The sequence below is a fragment of the Cyprinodon variegatus genome, unplaced genomic scaffold (genome assembly GCF_000732505.1).
Source record: "Cyprinodon variegatus isolate N-32 unplaced genomic scaffold, C_variegatus-1.0 Scaffold39, whole genome shotgun sequence".
NCBI classification, from domain to species: Eukaryota; Metazoa; Chordata; class Actinopteri; order Cyprinodontiformes; family Cyprinodontidae; genus Cyprinodon; species Cyprinodon variegatus.
The window spans coordinates 2,108,906-2,114,035 of record NW_015150492.1 but is presented as its reverse complement, the minus strand read 5'-3'; the positions used below and the strand labels follow the sequence as shown (position 1 = coordinate 2,114,035).

General features: G+C 37.0%; 1 long non-coding RNA gene across 1 annotated transcript in view; it reads right to left on the bottom strand.

The window, feature by feature from the left end:
* Window positions 1-14: 14 nt before the first annotated feature.
* LOC107081702 overlaps window positions 15-5,130 on the bottom strand; it is a 56,463-nt gene continuing 51,347 nt past the window's right edge. The window contains exon 3 of the long non-coding RNA XR_001481107.1: window positions 15-143. This is a non-coding gene — a long non-coding RNA (uncharacterized LOC107081702). The remainder of the gene's footprint in view (window positions 144-5,130) is intronic.

The following is a 5,130-nucleotide window of genomic DNA, read 5'->3' as shown; positions in this document are numbered from 1 at the left end:
TTGTTCACAATCAACAGTAAAACCTTAATGAAACAAAAGAATAAATTTTTGTTATGCCAGTGTAACAGGGCCACACATCTCTGATTGGCTGATCAGGCTCGTGTGAGCATTCCTTCCCTGGAAGGTGTTGGTTCCATAAGAAGCTGAAAAGGAGGAAGAATAACAACCGCTGAGCCACAAAGAAAAAGAAGACATGTATGCCCAGTTTAGAATAATAATAAAAAAAAAGACACAGCAAGAATTTGAGCCAAATTAGCAAAAAATATAAGGTTGCAATACATATTTTTGTTTGCCACATACAGTGTTTATGACAAAACCCTGCAAATTTTGGGTTAGATTGTCCTTTGAATCTGCTAAGAGTTTAGATTCATAGTACTGATAGTAACGGTATTGTTTTTACCTTTTTTTGTGCTGTTTTACTGTGTTTTGTAGCAACTGTCTAATTTGTTATTCGCTTGCTTTTACTATTCTACTCCTTATTGTTATTTTATTCCTGTTGATGTTCAGAACTTTATTATCACTGTGGCGGGTATTAAAGCGTTTCATAAATAAAGTTGATGATGCTGATGATGTCAATTATTTTTAAAAATCATCTGAGAAATAATCAAGTTACACAAATTAAGACATAATTTTATTGCTTCTTTAAAAGTGTAGCAGAATGCTCAATATGCTGATAGGAAACATTTTATTGATACTTCAGATACATTTTAAACTTTGGTAAAGAGACTTTAAAGAGACTTCTTGTGTGATTATTTAACATCATTCATTGCAGCTGCAGCAGCTACAGGTTGTCATTACTGAATAACGGAATGGAAAGGAAAACACTCTGTGGTCCAAGGCTAAACAAATAACTTTGAAATAAGAATGTAATCTGCTTCTTGAGAAACAAACTCTTTTTTTTCTTCTAACAAATCACCATAAAACAGAAAATAAAGCTTGCAGTGTTCAGCTGTGTGGTATGATAAGCACGCAAACTTTGCTTCCAAACTTGGCTGATCGAATAATTCCATCTTTCCATTCACGGAAACCAATTATTTTTCCAATCCAAAGGTACCCGAGATACCTCCTGAATCTGACGAATGCAGCGTGGACAGAAGGTTTCTAAAGAGGAGCAATGAGTGGCTTGAGCCAGACATCTCTGAATGTGAAGCTGCTTTATGTGTAATCACAAATTGACATCCTTTGTGGGAATGCATTCGGTGTGATCTGTGGGTTGGAAGAGGCGGGCATCATGTAAGGCGATGCAGCTGCTCTGTCTTTCTTCCGTTCCTGCACTGAAGTGCTTCCTTACAAAGCAGCCAAATGTATCTCCTTTCAGCCAGACAAAATGGAGTCAGTGTGGTTCATTGGTGCCCCTCAGATAAGACTGAACAGGTGTCGGGATGACTCTCACAGAAACATCTGTTAATCACATTTAGTGAGAGGGTATTTGTATGTGTCCGGTTATTTATGAGCTTTTCTTTCTTAACTTAGCTGAGAATTACTGAATTATTTTCATAGACTTTCTATTCTGGAAGGATTGTCTTTGACTGAAATGTTAATTACAACAAGCAAGAAAAGTAGCAATGTGACACAGGAAAATAATATAAATATACAGTATAGAACTTCACACATATCTGTAGTCACTGAGTGGCATAGATTAATCATAATCTGATCATTCAGAAAATAAATGAAGAATGAGCAAAAGAAAAGACCACATTCATTTAGGTAAGGTCTAAATATGACTCTTTTGTTCACATTCTTATTTCTCTCTTGTAATATCTTCTATTGTGTACTGGTTTAGGTTAATTTGGTTAAGTTGGTATTTTATTTGGTGTGTCTTTTCTGAGTCTAGTCTAAGTCTTTATGTGCTGTTTGAATCTCTGTGTGTTTACTTTTGTGTTAATTAGTAATTACCCCCAGGTCAGCAACTGACGTTTTCAAGTTTAGCTTATTGGTTTATTTAAAAGGGAAGGTTTCCCAAAAAACAAATAAATTAATAAAATATGCTGTTCACCAGATTTAGCTTTAGCAAGTTTCCGTTTGTAGTCCCTGAGTAAGTGTGTTAATATTAATTTGGTCACGCAGTGACATACAATTTAATATCCATACATATTCTATTTAAGATCACTCTATGGGGTCATATTAAATTACCACAATAAAATAAATTACCTAATACCATAACTTCAGCTTTAAATGGCAGTGCTGACACTACTGGTTTTCTAAAAACATTTTCCTTACATGAAGAAATTACTGCTTTTGGTCAGAGGAAATGTTTTGACTGTTTTTACCATTTTTTAATGCCTTTATTTAAGTTATCACCACTTGATAGTGATTTGTTTTTTCATTTTAAGCAGTTTTACCTTAACTCATCCTGCCTCCCTTAATTTGCATTATAGTAGCAGCCATTCAAATGCCAGCCGAATGGCAGCACACTTACCTGCAACTCCCAGCAAAATCCCCTCCAACTTCCAGCCACTGGGGGTGCATAATTTTTTACTCTGACTCCACCCTTTCCCTTAATTACAGGGTCTGACTAGGAGAAGGCGCTTATCTTTAGATCTTAATGTCCACAAATCATAACAGAAAGAATATTTTAGTACAAAGGTTGATGTTTAAAAATTAATTGTAGGGGACCAGCCAAGGAAATTTTGAATAGCTATTACTGTATTCATGAAAGTAAACATTTACAAGTTGTTATATTAATCTTTGACTACGACTGAGCTTCATGCTTTGTGTCAGGACTCCTGTCTGTTAGTGTTTTCTGTGTTTGTCTCCCTTCCTCCACCAGGAGGCGCCTGGTTCTGGTCTGCCTCCTCACACACCTGCTGACGGTTACCTCGTTAACAGTGTGTTCTGAAGCTGCTGACTGCCACTACCTCAACGCCAGAGTGTTTGCCAGTTTTGGGTACTCTAGCCAAGCTGAGTTTTGCTGAGTAAAACTGAGTTCTTGTCAACCTGAGTTTTAACATTGTTGTCTTTTGCCTCTCGGCAGGAAGTCATCCTGCTAACTGGATTTTTCGGACCTTCTCTCCCTGGAAGGATCAACAGAGCTACAAACTGAGCTGGGGTTCAAACAGGAGGTTTCCCCAAGAGATAATTTGAGCTTCACACTGAGAAAGGGATTAATCTCCACTAGGACCCGCTCAAGTACCGCAGGAAATCTGAGTGGCAGTCAGTTTTCTCCGTTCACCTATTAAGAACCGCATTCTGGGTAAACCCTGTTCCGCCCTCCGCCGAAACAGACAAACACTGGAACTACAGCATACAGACTGGAGTCAAAGATTCAACAACTTCTCTGGAAATGTGAGTCAGCAACCAATTTCTCTTCTCCAAGTTCACGAGTCAAATTTCCCACTGAGCCTGAACTAACTGCTGTGTCTTCCCTTCACTTTTCAGTTCTCCCTGTTTGGTCTTCACCATTTGGGTCTGAACCTTAGTAAATTCATGACACTTTGTTCAAATGGAACTTAGTTTGAGCTTTCAACAAAAAAAAAAAAACAAAAAAAAAAACTTATCTATTTATATAAAAACATGTGCCATTGCTGGACATAATTGGGTGCATTTTACCAGACAAAGGAGCAAGAAGAAAGGAAGCCTATTCTGTATAGAGGAGAGTGACTGTTGGGGACTGTGTACCTGCTCCAGATAGGCACTCCTTTCAGCTACCAGAGCTATACCAATGCACTGTGCACGACCCCCAGACAGGATTGATCAATAAGTCACTGCAATGAAGTGGCACATCGATTACACCAATGACAGGACATTTACAGGTTTAATCTGTATAATGAGTCTAACCTTTTTCTTTCTGGGTGGCATGGGCCTGTCGCAGCCCAGCAGGGGCTTGAGCATATGCAAACATAATAAGATGAATGTTGTTGTGAACATGTGTTGTTGTTTAGGCCATTTCATTGTTTTTTTGTGGGATGGATTTCCCCTGCTGTAGTGGAACTGAATAAGGCTGAGAGAATATGATATATTTCTGAAAAAAACTAAAAAATAAATAAAGGATTCACAGCACAACACAAAACGCATCTCCGTAACATAGGAGTGTGTGGTCTATGTAACAACTGGCTCTGTGTTTCCTGTGCAGCTAAAGGTAAGATTGTGGTGCAGGGGGAGGATCGTGATTAACACAAATTCGTATGCAGTGTACAAGGCCCGCTGGTGATTAATGTGTGTCATGGTTAACTCCAGGCTCTGCAGTCTCTGTAGCATTTACAGTGTGTCCTCCTCCTCTTTGCTTCACCATTTCTCCCTCAGCTGAAAAGCTTACTTTGATTTTCTTTTTATCCTGGTGGAGCATAATCAGCTGACGCTCCTGTTTTGTTTCTTAGAATTCTTCTATCTTAAATTTCTTACTTTTCTTACACAGAAAAAAAAAACTGATTTAGATATTTATAAAATAAAGTTATTTTCCTATAGCAAACATCAGCACAACTTCTGCAGCAGGCAGGTTGTGATAAAATGATGGAAGGACTGTGGGGCTATTTTTCTGGTGTTGCTGAGATTTCCAACAGGTATGCTGTTGGAAAGTGTAGATTTATTTTATCTGTAAGTATTGGAATTTCATATCTTCTATGGGCCCTAAAAGTAACCAAAAATATGTTATCTTACAGAGCTAAGCTATAGACAAGGCCAGAAGCTTGCATTCAGTGACAATGATGCATATTTAAGTTCAAGCTTTACATTTACTTATTTAAACTACTCCACTTACAGGGAGCACGATTATATAACCAAAATAACTGTCAATTAATTTTATAATCTAATCGTTATCTATATATCTATCTTTTGATACAATGTGCAATAACCTGTTTCTCTATATTTGACAACTAGTGCAATAACTATATATATAACTATAAATATTCATCTACATAAATACCCGTGTAAACACCCTGTGCAAAAATGCAGTATAATAATCTTACTATAAATAGAAAATATATATATTTTTTAAAAAGCTGTCATATGTGGACAATCTGTATATACTGTATATATCCCATTCATCTTTTTCTTCCTTTGGCATATTATTCTTCTCTTTTGACTATTTGAGCTGATGTAATGAGTACATTTCTCCACTGTGAGATCAATAAAGTCAATCTATCCGTTCTTCCGTCTATCTATCTATCTATCTATCTATCTATCTATCTATCT